This window comes from Osmerus mordax, chromosome 3 (assembly GCF_038355195.1).
Source record: "Osmerus mordax isolate fOsmMor3 chromosome 3, fOsmMor3.pri, whole genome shotgun sequence".
Classification (NCBI taxonomy): Eukaryota; Metazoa; Chordata; class Actinopteri; order Osmeriformes; family Osmeridae; genus Osmerus; species Osmerus mordax.
The window spans coordinates 9534265-9549310 of record NC_090052.1 but is presented as its reverse complement, the minus strand read 5'-3'; the positions used below and the strand labels follow the sequence as shown (position 1 = coordinate 9549310).

Genomic DNA, 15046 nt, shown 5'->3' with positions numbered 1-15046 from the left:
TAGGGCTATGTAGCCCTTACCCCTCAGTTTCGAGACACAAGGGCTAGGGGTAAACTAAGGGTTAGGGGTAAGACAGAGTATTGGGATTCGGCCTTAGTCTCACAAAAAAAAAAAACATTTTATTCATGAATTTAAATTGGCAGTTGCAACAATTCGGCTAGTGTCGCAAGTTGACATGTGTCACCGATGGGATCTCCCAAGATGTCACCAGACCAAGCAATCACTTAAAGATCCCATGACATGCTGTTTTTGGATGCTTTTATATAGGCCTTAGTGGTCCCCTAATACTGTATCTGAAGTCTCTTTTGCGAAATTCAGCCTTTGTGCAGAATTACAGCCACTACGAGCAGTCCCACAATGAGCTTTCCTTAGGACGTGCCATTTCTGTGTCTGTAGCTTTAAATGCTATGAGGAGGAGAGAGGCGGGGTGAACTGCCATGCTTCGGTCGTTCGCAAGCCATGATGTCTCTCGACGAAAAACCAATATCACGATCGCACGTCGTAGCTCATTTTCTCATTGGCGGGCCAAATTCTATGGGCAGGCAAAGCAGAGAAAGGGGAGGTAACCATTCCCCTTATGACGACATAAGGGGAATATTCCAGATTGGACCATTTGAGCTTTCATTTTCTCAAAGGCGGAGAAGAATACCCAGGGCTTGGTTTACACTTATCAACGTTTCTAGCCACTGGGAGACCAAAGGCAGGCTAGGGGAATTCACATTAATGTCAAATAACCTCATAAAGTGAAATGTTCATGCCATGGGACCTTTAAGACAAACAAACCAACAGTTATTGGCTAAAACAGATCTTTGCCTATTGCAGTGCCCCCTAGAGGTTAAATTATATGACCTTTTGTGGACCTCTTTAGAACACAGTTCCGAAACCCTGTATTAACTTTGGTGTCGATGCAGCAAAGATTTGCTCATTTTGACCGATCTACATCAGATCACTGCATGGCTCCTCCTCTCACCCGGTGAAACGGTAGAGGTACTCCAACTCCACTTCAGTTACGACTCCTGCTGTATTGTTATTGTAGCTTACATCAGCTAGCTAGCTAGCTTCAGGATGTCTCCCTCCACCCGCAACTGCATCTTACCTGGATGCAAGAACTTCAGCTGCACTGCAACGCAATTTAATTTCCATACTGATGAGGAATGGTGGATGGATTTTGTGAAGAGCCACGCTGATGGAAAGCTTCGCATCAACTCCAACAGCCACGTCTGCAGTGACCATTTCACGGCGGATAGTTTTAACATGGACCAGAGACGGAAGGGTTTCACGGACACACGGCTTCTCTTGCAGCGCGGAGCAGTACCGAGCATCGCCCTCCCGGCTGTTCCTCCTCCAGTCGCTCCTGGACCATCCTCCGCCGCCAGCAGTTCATCACTCAGTTCTGTGTGCTTGTTATAATTATACTAGATAACCTTTCCAGAGGTATCTCTGCTATGAGTTAGTGCACACCGCTAACTTGATATTAATCTGTGTAGAATGATGGTATTTTGGTGAAATGGTAGCTATGTGCTAGAAGTAGCCTAGTTGGAGAGCTCACTGTCTGCTGTCTCTGATGTTCATTTTTACTCCTGTGTTACAGCTCAGGGGTACAAGCTTCATTTATATGCATCTGTATGTTTCACTCATTGAGCAAATAAATTATCTGGGTCGTAGGTACTTGAGACAGGCGGCGCCTTCTAGCGAGGGGGCGAAACATCAGCTCCTTCAGGCAACACGCCCCCCCAGTCTCAAGCAGAGAAGACAGCTGATTTTCTCACGATTTCAAAACCTAATTTAACATACTTTTTTTCATTCGAATTTGGATGGGTAGTTAACAACACATTCTTCTGTGGTGTGATGAACTTAAAACTCGTTTTCAATTCCACTTTACAGGATCTTTACGTTTTTCTCTTCTAGTGACATTTTTCAAGTTTTTAGCCTACTCATATTGCATAATTCATTAACCCCCTTTGAAACAAGCTATTGTAACAACGTTGTCACCGGCAGTATTTCAGATGGAATAGCGATTCAAACAGTACCATCTGCTAACTGAAAATATGCCCCCAAAAACGTAAATAAGCTTTTCATCTAGGGAGAAATGGCTAATTCAAAAGAAGTTTGCTATGAGCAAGCTAGTTCAGTTGCGGTGGCTAGCCAAACTTCACTGAGTGAGGGAATTGTTTGAAAGCGCCGAAAATGAGAACGTTTCTTTTGACATAAAGTTTAGTGGCACTGAAGCCAGCGACGCACCACACAAGCTTGAGTTTAAATACATTATTTAATGTGACATTAGTTACTACTGTACATGCAAGTCTTGATTTGTATGATAATGCTAGTACACCACCCCTTACAAAAAAGAAGTATACTTCAAGTTTATTTTGTAAGTATACTTAGTATAAAAAGTATACTATTATCATGTTACTTAAAGTATACTAGCAGTTTACTTATTTATATACTATTTTTGTACTAAGTAAACTGAATTGGCCCACTTTTTAGGTCACTTAGTACACTTTAAAGTACACTTATAGTGTATTTCAAGGTTTACTTTTGAATACTGTAAAGTAGCCTGTGTAGTGCACTTTCAGTTCATCAAGTATACTTCCTAAAGAGCCTCAAAGTATACTTTACAATACTTTTAAGTGCACTTTCAATTAATGTAAGTACTTCAAGAAATAAACGTAATACATTACATTTTACTATTACTTTCTAATATATTATAATGTTTAGAAGCCCCTAAAATGCCTCCGATTATTAATCACTTAGCGAGAATAGTAAACACTTTTGCCCTTGCAAAGTTACACTGCAGTTTCTAAGATGAAAGAATCCAGCTCTTCTTATGAAACGTAATTTAACTCATGGTTACAATGGTAAACCACCACAACAATGACCATGCAACAAAACACTGAATTCTAAGCAGACACATTTAAAAAACGAAATTCATGAAGTTACATTTGTATTTCGAACAAACGGCAAAATTGTCAGAAAATTTTAACACTATTTACCGTCTTGCATCATGGGAATTGACAAGCCAATGAGCCATGCTATCTTCATTTTTACACGTCGTTATTTCGTTCTTCGGTCAGTTTGACAGTATAACCTTCAAATGCATAATGCAACCCTTCTGTCTGCTTCTTTCTCAAGTAGCTTTTTAGTTTTTTCCATTAATACTCCAATTGATAACTAGAGAGGGTACAATTTCTGGGGAAATTGTAGGGTGTGCTTGCTTGCGTCGGTTGCACAGGGGTCCGTTTTTTAATGACATTTTTACAACTGATATTTCTGTATTTTATATAAAAATGCATACTTATTATTTATAAAGATTACATAGATTTAAAAGCATTTTTTTTTTGCTGCTCATTTACAACTGAAAATACGAGTGAAGTGTAGAATGAAATAGATGTCTTCTCATTTCCCCTGCAAGAGGCAGCCTCATCGTTGAATCAAAACGAATACATTTGGCAGACCGGTGTAAAAATTGACCTAATCTCTATGACTTAAACGTCCTTTTAAGTTTTTCCCTTCTCATGATATTTTCAGGCATTTAGCCTACTCATTGCATTCATTCATTAATAAAGAACCCCCTTTGAAGATTATTCTACGACGTTACCCGGCAGTAGAAGATGGAATCGCGATTCAAACAGTACCATCTGCTAACTGAAAATATGCCCCCCAAAACGTAAATAAGATTGACATTTATTTAGTGGAAAATCACTCATTCATAAAAAGCTCAGTGGTAGCGATCATTGTCAGTAACAACGCAAAATCCGATATAGCCCTGTGTGGAGAAGCTGCCCCGGTAAATTGTACTACTACGGTACAGTACTAGACTACTGCTGTGTTCGTCTTGGTAGCGATTGCGTTGGTTGAATTGGATTTAACGTTCCGTTGTACGGTTTAAGATTAAATTAATTATTTTCATGAACAGATTGACAACGTTTAGGCAGTGGCAATGAAGTTCAGGTTAGTAGTTAGACTTTTAATTTAAGTAAGGGGAGTGCCGAACATGTTCTGTCGCCGTTTGACTTCCTAAACAGCTGTGTAGTGTAGATGTTTTTGTAGTGTGTCTCACGTAAGCTACAGCGTTGCAGTGAGCTACACTGGTTTGAAACCACAGGTAATGGTAATTTCACCAACAAATCGTTTACTAATGTCAGAATAAATCATACAACGAAAATGTATATGTGAGGAATGTTTATTTTAACGATTGAAAACAGATACATCATAGACCACTGTAGTATGTGTTGCCCGGGCAACACAGGCTAATGTCATGATGCTAATACTGCTACAGGCGTAGCAGTATTAGCACGCGTGTTTTCGCGTGTTTTCGTGACATTAGTGACGTAGTGACGTTAGTAACGTCAGTGACTGTGGCTAGCAAATTAGCCACCGTTAGCTTAACTTTTCACCACAAAAACGCAATTTCTACTTAAACCATGCAACGGAACGTAAATAAAAATACAACCAACGCAATCGCTACCAAGACGAACCTTTTGACACCGGCGTTGTGTATGTAGTCCAAATATTGACTGATCCTTAGGGGGGCGAAAATAAATAATAATAATAAATATATATGTGAGAGAAAAAAGGTTGTGCTCTCGCCGAAGGCTTGAGCACACCCAATTACACATCTAAACAGAGTAATCTATAATTGGCATAAACCGACAATTGCTAGTAATCGGGTTTCTCATGGTCAAGTAAATGCACCAATCACCTGTGTGAGAGACTGAGTGGTGCGTGTCGTTGCCACAGTGATGATGCAGCTATGATTGCTAACGCGCTGAGGGTAGAGAATAACAGAAATGTAGCTAGAATCCACACCTCAAACAAGTTAACCTAGACGCAAAACTGTACGTCCAATCCAAAAAATAAGGATATTTTCCGAGACCCAAGACTCTGCCGAAACCAGAGATATTCTTTATATGTCTGTGCAGTCAGAAATACGACTCTACCTGCAGTTTCAAAAACATGTTCCTTCTGCGTGTTTGTTTGGTTGCCACGGCGATGGAGCAGCTGTGATCGCTAACGAGCTGGGCAGAGAGAATAACTAATGTAGCTAGAATCCACACCTCAAACAAGTTAATGTGATATGGGTGTGGCTCCAGAGGGTGTGACGGTGAGGCCACACCTAAGGCTTGTGCCAATATAACGGGGTGTGAGCTTGTAGGGTCACATCCCTACTTGAGGTGCACGCCGGCAGCAGTGTTTGTCATGTAAGTTTGAGTCTTTTTAACGTGTCTTAAAGATGTTGAATGTTAATCATCAAATGCATGCAAGACTGCGCAAGTAAATGTTGTATACTGGTGCATGGGTTTGTTTGTAGCCGGGGCTGATTGCAGTGAGTGTCGGGAAGCTGATTGTGTCGTCTTATCGGCTTTCTGTGTTTTTGGTATGTGTTTGCCTATAATGATTTTAATTATGTATGGTTGCTATGTGTGCTGTATTGTTGCCTTGTCTTATTTCAAATGGTTTGTTTCCCAGATGTGGTCTATGTCACTGTTTCCTGGGGCGGTCAAACGCTGTTGTTAAATACCCGATCTACTACTGAGCCTTATAATAAAATCAATATTTTTATAGTAATTCTCAGTGCCTCTTTAGTGAGGGAAACCTGGGTGTACTGGGCATTACAGTTTGGCGCTGCGAGTAGGGTCAAACAGTAGATCGGGATTAGGGCAATTCGGAAAGGAAACAGTGACATAGGCTGAAGACCTCAGCGGGGAAGTGGTAAATCTTCGGACTCACCATGACAGTCCAGGAGTTGGAAATGGACTTGCAAGTTTTAAAGGAAAGGTTGGCGTCTGAAAAGACACAGATGGCTTTCCTTAAAGACCAAAATGAAGACCTGGCATCCAAATGATATGCGGCTACACAGATGCCACCGCAAACGTCTCCGCAACCACAACGCCCATCTCCAACTAGGTCGTCAGTTTCTACACCAGTGGTCCCTACCATTGAACTTGTGTATATACCCAAAGACAAGAAGGGTGATAGGTTTTCTGGGCATGCGGGTACTATGACATATTATGAATGGGTAGATGATGTACAGAATTCTGTGAACTTTTGCAGGTATAAGTCTAGGGAACAGGCAGCCTATCTTTATGACCATCTAGACGGGGAAGCACAGCAAGAAATAAAGCACTGTTCAGAAGAGGTGAGGAAGGATCCAGAGAGGCTCTTAGAAACTTTGAAGGAAGCATATGGACACCCTTGCTCTTTAACTCAGGCCCAGAAACGTTTTTTTGACAGGAGGCAGAGAGAAGGGGAGAGTTTGAGAGAATATTCCCATGCTTTGTTGTCATTAGCGGAACTAATAAACCGTTGTAATCATGGCATTGAACTTTGTGGGGAACAAGCAGTGGGGAGTCAATTTGCTGAAAATGTTAGGGACCCGGCCCTCCGTAGAGAATAAAAAAAATATTAGACAGGATCCTACAATCAAGTTTTTAGCCCTGCGTCAGGAGGCCATTTTGTTCAGTGAGGAGGATGTCTTTAGAGGTAAAGCAGCTTACACATGTGCAGCAAACGCAGTGGGGGCAGAGAGTGCCCATGTTGTTTCTAACCCAGATCCTCTCCTATGCGAGCTTAGGGAGGCTATGCGGAAACAGGAGGAGAAGCTTGATAGCCTAACCAAGAGGCTTGAGCAGATACAGGGAGAGAGAGGTCAGCGCAGACCCAGGCAAGAACCCAGGTATGATCCGTCTGGTAGACCAATATGCTTTAGATGCCAGCAGGTTGGCCATATTTCTAGGTTTTGTACAGGGGCGTTTCAAAGAACTAATCCGAGTACCAACTCAGCATCCTATTCCCCTGTTACGGCAGTAGCTGGGCAAGATCAGCAGGGAAACTTTCTCCCCCTGTAGTAAGGGACCAAACTACAGGTGGGAGGCTGCTAGGTTCAAGGGATGTTGTTAACGAAGCAGTCAGCAGTTTAATAGGGCCCACTCCTATCATTCAGGTCTGTATGGGAGGGGTGCAAGTACCATGGCTAGTGGACACAGGTTCAACTGTCACCTTGATCACAGAAAGTTTTTTTTTTTAAACACTCTGAAAGTAAGGGGGAGGGTGCTTTGAAGGAATGTGGGTGGCTTACTCTTAAGGCTGTTAATGGTGTTTCTATGCCTTATTTGGGTTATATGCAACTGAATGTGGAGATCATGGGGAAAGCACTCCCCCAATGTGGTATTCTGGTGATTAAAGACCCCTCTGACCCGGTGACTAAACTGGAGAGAGCAAAAATCCCTGGCCTAGTTGGCATGAACATACTGAAAGATTGCAGAGAAATTTTATCATGTTATTCGGGGCTGTGGGCAACAAACCAACCTGTAGAACTAAAAGAAGGGTTAGTACCAGCCACAGGGCCCCAATGTAACACTGCTTGTGGGCAGGCAGTTTTGGTTGAGGCATTGGAGTTGGATGAAGGGGTACTACCAGGTAACTTATTGGTTTCCACAGCATATGTAAAGATGCAGGGGGGTCAGATTCTGATTCCAGTCCTAAATGTTGGAACTATGGACACTTGTTTACGGCCACACACACGCATAGCTCATATTTATGCAGCTGAGGTTGTAGTAGGAGCAGGGACAGTACATGTTCAAGACGTGGGTCTACAGGAAGTGCAGGTCTCAGTTGGTTTTCTGTGAGGCTTCAGTAAGCATGCAGGGAGCAGAAAACTCTAATCTGCAGCAGTTTACGTGTCCTGGTCTGTCTGAGCAGCAGGTAGGGCAGGCCAGGGCTTTACTGTCTGAGTATGCAGATGTCTTTGCGTTTAGTGACAATGATTTGGGGTGTACGGAAGTCATACAACATGAGATTCCAGTGACGGATGAGACACCAGTGCGTCAGAGGTATCGGAGATTACCCCCTAGTCAGTATGAGGAAGTGAAGGCACACATTAAACAGCTGTTGGAGATGGGAGTGATAAGGGAGAGTAGTAGCCCATATTCCTCACCCCTGGTCATTGTAAAGAAGAAAGATGGCAGCATAAGGATGTGTGTGGATTACCGACCATTAAATTGGAAGACCAGGAAGGATGCATACCCCCTACCAAGAATAGAGGAGTCCCTGGATGCCTTGCACGGAGCCAAGTGGTTCTCAACTTTAGATCTGGCCAGCGGATACAATCAGTGGTAGAGAAGGACCGACATAAGACTGCTTTTTGTACTCCGTTTGGCCTGTATGAATGTAATCGTATGCCATTTGGTCTATGTAATGCTCCGGGGACATTTCAAAGGCTCATGGAAAGGATTTTAGGAGATCAGCATTTTCAGTCCCTCTTGCTATATGTAGATGATGTGGTCATCTTCTCACCCTGCTTTGAGCAACACCTAGCTCGTCTACAGGTGGTATTGTCCCGGTTTAGAAAGCACGGATTGAAGGTGAAGTGGAGCAAGTGCAGCTTATTCCAGCGGGAAGTGCACTACTTGGGTCATGTCATCTCTCAAGATGGGGTGTCTACCAACCCGGTAAAGATTAAGGCCGTAGCAGAGTGGCAACATCCGCAAAACTACACAGAGCTCAAGTTGTTCCTTGGATTTGCTGGCTATTATAGGCGCTTTGTGAAGAACTTCTCTCAACTGGCTAGTCCATTACATGGTTTGTCCACTCTTGCCTCTCCAAAGGGACAGGGGTCAAAGTTGAGGGTGTCTCAATTTTTGGAATTATGGAGTCCCCAGTGCGAGTTAGCATTCCAGCATTTAAAACGGAAGTTAATTTCGGCTCCTGTGCTCGTATATGCAGACTTTTCTAAAAAGTTTTATTTGGAGGTTGACGCTAGCCATCAGGGCCTGGGAGCCGTCTTGTCGCAGGATGGGGAAAAGGGGAGAAGACCAATCGCCTGGAAGTCGAGGTCTGCGATCTTCAGAGAGAAATATGGAAAACTACAGCGCAATGAAGTTAGAACTGCTGGCATTAAAATGGGCGGTAACAGTTAAATTCCGTGAGTACTTGTTGGGGCGCAAGTTTACCATCTTTACAGATAACAATCCCCTTAGCCATCTGCGGACTGCCAAGCTGGGAGCCATTGAGCAGAGGTGGGCCTCTGACCTGCCCAGATTCGATTTTGACATCCAGTACCGGCCAGGGAAGCAGAATGGGAATGCGGACGCTCTCTCCAGACAGTCCAGGGCCCCTGAAAGGAGATTGGCACCTTCACCTGAGCAAGTAGCAGAAGAGACCCCTGCGGCCCAGTCAGCACCAGGTGAGGTGGGCTGTTCCGTTACAGTTAATGAAGTGAGTTCTTCATCTAGTTTTCCAGTGTACTCCGATGAGGTCCTGTCATCCCAACAACAAGCAGATCCTGTTTTTATGGCCTTCTTGAAGTACTGGTCCCAGGGCCAGAAGCCGGGGCCTGGAGAGAGAGCCAGAGAAGATGGCCGAACACAGGAACTGTTGCGCCAATGGGAGAGGGTGATGGAGGAAGGTGGCGTCTTATTTCGGCAGTTCCACGACACTCGGCGGGGTCCCATAAAGCAGGTGGTCTTGCCATGCAGTCTGCAAGGGGAGGTCCTACGAAGGATGCATGAGGAACACGGACACCAGGGGGTTGAGAGGACATTCAGGCTGATAAGAGCTCGATGTTACTGGTCAGGTATGTACCAAGACATTGAGGCCTATTGTAAGCAGTGCAGAAGGTGCATGGTTTCGAAGGCACCAGTGCCAAAGGTGGTGACGGAGCTAGGAAGTCTACTGGCATCCAGACCCTTTGAGGTGGTGGCCATGGACTTCACAGTCTTGGAGCCGTCCAGTGATGGTCGTGAAAATGTCCTGATCTTCACTGATATTTTTACAAAATTTACAGTGGCAATTCCGACAAAAGATCAGAATGCGGGGACAGTTGCTAAATCCCTGGTGTGGTAGTGGATTCAGAGGTACGGCGTGCCACAGCGTATCCATTCAGACCAGGGCAAGTGCTTCGAGGCGGATGTCGTTCACCAACTGTGCAAGCTCTATGGAATCAAACAGTCGCACCACTCCCTATCATCCTCAGGGTAATGGGCAATGTGAGAGATTTAACCGTACTCTCCATGACCTACTGAGGACCCTCCCTCCAAACAAGAAAAGGAGATGGGTAGAGCATCTGCCAGAGGTAATATTCGCCTATAATACCACAGAGCATGCCAGTACAGGTTTTACGCCATATTTTTTTATGTTTGGGCAGTCTCCCAATCTGCCCATTGATATTCTGCTTGGAGTGGAGGACAACGATTTTTCAGGGACAGTGGATGACTGGGTCGAAGAGCATCAGAGGCGCCTGCAAGCAGCCCATCAGGCAGCGCTACGGCAGATGGAACAGGCCGCGGAGGCTCGCAAAAGATATCGTGGCCCTGCAACCAGTCATTGTGCTTTGGAAGTGGGCCAGTTGGTATACCGGCGGAACCACAACTTCAAGGGAAGACACAAGATTCAGGATCTATGGATGGCAGTGCCTTTCCGGGTGGTAGGTCACCCAGACACTAACAAACCTGTTTATACTGTTGTCCCTGTGGATGCGTCTCAGGCCCCAAAGAATATTCACAGGATGGAGCTGCGACCATGTGGACCAGGGGAATCTGAAGATCTGGGCCTGGAGGAGCTTGCTGAACCGGTCACAGAGGAGGCCCAGGAACACTCAGAGGGGGAAGCAGTGGTGGTGCTGCAGCGGGCCCCAAGGACCCGGCCTGCCTCGAGTCATCATTCACTGGACAATGGCTTGGATGTGGCGGGAAGCGAGTCGTCCGACGCTGAAACGTCGGGTGTGTCAGAATCTGAGCGAACGGAAGAGGAATCACCAATATCCCCGACGCAACCTCGGCGGTCCCGGAGGCAGCTGGCCGGGAGGCATACAAACCCATTTCGTCTGCCGAGGTCCGCAGTGCAGAGACCAGGGGTTGAGGATGAGGGGGACTTTGGAGTAGGCCTATTGCGCATACTAACCAGGTTTGCTTGATAGCATTAAAGGAGATAGTGTCAGGTTTAATTATAGAATAGGACTTTTGTTGTGTGGGGTGATTTAGGTATTGGGTCTTATCATCGGGACGATGATAACTTAAGAGGGGGGTGACTGTGATATGGGTGTGGCTCCAAAGGGTGTGACGGTGAGGCCACAAGGCCCTGGTGCGTGGGTTTGTTTGTAGCCGGGGCTGATTGCAGCGAGTGTTGGGAAGCTGATTGTGTCGTCTTATCGGCTTTCTGTGTTTTTGGTATGTGTTTGCCTATAATGATTTTAATTATGTATGGTTGCTATGTGTGCTGTATTGTTGCCTTGTCTTATTTAAAATTGTTTGTTTCCCAGATGTGGTCTATGTCACTGTTTCCTGGGGCGGTTAAACGCTGTTGTTAAATACCCGATCTACTACTGAGCCTTATAATAAAATCAATATTTTTATAGTAATTCTCAGTGCCTCTTTAGTGAGGGAAACCTGGGTGTACTGGGCATTAAATTAACCTAGACGCAAAACTATACGTCCAATCCAAAAAATAAGGATATTTTCGAGACCCAAGACTCTGCCGAAACCAGAGATGTCCTTTATATGTCTGTGCGGTCAGAAATACGACTCTACCGGCAGTTTCAAAATCTTGTTTCTTTCGCTTTCTCTGACGAATTTTACCCACCTCTCCATTGAAGTTAGTGAGAGAATTTGAAAGGCTGCTCTCGCTTCAAGGCTCATAGCTGGAAATCTGTAAATGTGAGCTCTTTAGTAGTTACATTGGCTGAAAGAGGTCAATTGTCCCTACATTTTAAGGTCTAACTTGTTTCTGTAAGTTAAACTATATGAACGTTAGAGGAATTTGTTTGACAATTTAGTTGAATATCAGAAAAAGAGCATCCAGCAGAGTGTGCCACTCTGCTGGCACACATTCATAAAAATCAAGAAAGAGCAAACATTTTAATGTATTTCAAACTGTCATAATTCAAAATTGGCTGAATATTTGAAAAAGCTGAATCATTTGGGAATAGCTGAATGTCTTGTGAACATTTTAAAGGTTGAATGGTGTCTATAGCTGAAAGTATGCTGAAGTAGTTACGTTTGAAAGAGGAGGAAGCTTTTTAATGATTTGAAAGGATTTACCATTACTTTTAATGGGAGAATAATTTGCACAAAAACCTTAATGTCTTAAAAAGTATAAAAGTGAGAAATACCAAAAGTCATAGCCAACATCTCCTGAAGGAGCTGAACGTTTTGATACAAAAGTTGTAGGAATTGGTGAAAGTATGCAGAACTAGTTAAAGGCCAAAAAACGGCGGAAGAACTAAGAAGTTGATATAATAATAATAAAGAGAAACAGGAAAACAATAGTGAGAATGCTTAACAGCATTCTCACAATAATAATAATATATATGTGAGAGAACAAAGATTATAGGGCTTCAGATTTTTTGTCAGTAATTAAGGTTACAGCTTCAGTACCAAAAAAGATTCAATGTGCAATGCATAATAGATTTTCATAGACATAAATAATAAGAATGAGATGGATGTAAAAAATGTAACCTGTAATGTACTTTAAAATTATTTTGACAGTTTTTGCTGTATAATAATAGAAAACGTACATCCTACTCCAGAAGAAATTTATAAAATTGTCTGTTTCTAAACCTACTTCTTAAAAGTATATCAAAAGTGAACTATTTTCAAAGCATACTTAAAAGTACATCAAAAGTGAAATAAGTGTACTATCCATATTTTAGTATACTTTAATATACTTCTTTTTTGTAAGGGGTAGAATGAAATAGATGTCTTCTCATTTCCCCTGCAAGAGGCAGCCTCATAGCTGAATCAAAACGAATAAATTTGGCAGACCGGTGTAATTTTTTTTTTACAAAGACAACGTGGAGAAGGATCAATGTTGGGATGCTGTTGGGGCGGCTGTTGGAATAACATGTTTACTAAATATAGCCTATGCCATGTTTATGTACCATGTCAGTGAAAAAGGAAAGCTCAGAGTAGCTGAAAGGCTTGGTGACCGGCACGGAGAAATGCGCGTCTGGTGTGAACAGCTTTTGCTCAGTCGTAGCCGATCGTGGCGCTTCCAGGCGCTTCTCAGCCAGTGTGTCCCAGGCGTTAGGGGTGGGAAAACAAAGAATGAAAATATATATGTGAGAGAACAAAGTTTGTGCTCTCGCCGAATAGTGATGTGTCGTTCGTAAACGAGTCGTTCATTTTGAACGAATCCTTACAAGGACTCGGGAGTAACGAGTCCTCTCAAAGAGTGATTCGTTCCTTTTTCTCATGGCCGCGCATCGGGACAGTTGCATAGGCTCAGTCGATTAAACAGAAATTATTAGTTTATTTCCCGACTGAGTCTTCGGGTACGAGTCATCGGATACTTTTTCACATGACCTGCATAGGTTTAGTAGAGGAAAGGACGACACGGTCGGGAAATGAACGAATCCTTTCGACATCCTCTACCAGTACTGAGTAGCCTGACGTTGTCATACTCATAATTCTAGTCAGAATATGACTCTGATACCGCTGCGTTGGGCTGTGAGTATGGGGCGTGTTTCAACCGAACCCGGAAAAAAATGCCTCTTCACTCAATTGGATAGACCTACAACCAATTAGAGCAACGTAGTATGTGGTTTGTTGAAAAAAAATTCAACCCAAGCGCTCTTTGGTGATGTGGTTGATTACGTTACTGTTGATCATCTGTCCATCATCATATAAAGCCCGCCCTGACAATTTGATCGGTCCGAACAGCTCTTGTTCGGACATAGTTTTTCCCCAACCGAGCGACCCCAGACCCAACCGAGCGACCACATTTTTTTGTGGGCGGGCTAAGTTTGGCTGGCACCCAGGCTAAGTACTGAGCCTATGCACGTGAAAAACGATCGAAAGACTTGTACCTGGATTCACGGTCGGCAGATGAACGAATCTTTAACCCGGACTCACGGTAGGCAGAGGAACGAATCTTTAACCCGAAGACACGGTCGGAAGGGGAACGATTCCTTCGTTCGGGTACGAGTCTTTGGATCATTTTTCACGTGACCTGCATAGGCTCACCCCTGGTAGAGGAAACCGAAACCTAAGAAACCACGACTGTGTCTTCGGATCCGTGTCTTTGGATCATTTTTCACGTGACCTGCATAGGCTCACCCCTTGTAGAGGAAACCGAAACCTAAGCAACCACGACTGTGTCTTCGGATCCGAGTCTTGATTATTTTTCACGTGATCTGAATACACACGCTCCGAAAAGAAAACAGAAAGGATTTATTTTTGTCATACACTTTCGCGTGATTGCTAGGTTTAGCAGTAAGACTGTCCCGATCCGTCCGTCAAACTCCTGAAGTTTGTGGACGACACCACCCTTATTGGGCTCATCTCTGGTGGAGACGAGTCTGATTATAGGTGGGAAGCGGCCAACCTGGTGACCTGGTGCAGCCAGAACAACTTAGAGCTCAATGCTCTTAAGACAGTGGAGATGGTTGTGGACTTCAGGAGGAACACAGCCCCACTCACCCCCATCACCCTGTGTGACTCCCCAGTCAACACTGTGGAGTCCTTCCGCTTCCTGGGCACTATCCTCTCCCAGGACCTCAAGTGGGAACTGAACATCAGCTCCCTCATCAAGAAAGCACAACAGAGGATGTACTTCCTTCGGCAGCTGAAGAAGTTCAACCTGCCAAAGACAATGATGGTGCACTTCTACTCAGCCATCATTGAGTCCATCCTCACCTCCTCCATCACCGTCTGGTACGCTGCTGCCACTGCCAAGGACAAGAGCAGACTGCAGCGTATCATCCGCACTGCTGAGAAGGTGATTGGTTGCAATCTGCCTACCCTCGAGGACCTGCACACCTCGAGGACCCTGAGGCGAGCGAGGAAGATTGTGGCCGACTCCTCCCACCCTGGACACTCCCTGTTTGTCACTCCCCTCCGGCAGAAGGCTGCGGTCCATCAGGACCAATACCTCACGCCACAAAAACAGTTTCTTCCCTTCCGCTGTTGGCCTCTTCAACAAGGCCAAGGGACCACACTGACTCTAATGACTTCTTGCTTAAAACACACTGCTTTTTGCACTGCATTACAATAATGGTATCTTGTACATTTGTATTTTTTGTAATATTTGTATTTTTATATTGTAATTTACG

At 44.2% G+C, this 15046-nt stretch overlaps 1 protein-coding gene across 1 annotated transcript in view; it reads left to right on the top strand.

Moving 5' to 3' along the window:
* LOC136938180 (cytohesin-3) overlaps window positions 1–15046 on the top strand; it is a 44504-nt gene that overhangs the window by 12553 nt on the left and 16905 nt on the right. The gene's annotated exons all lie outside the window — the stretch shown is intronic.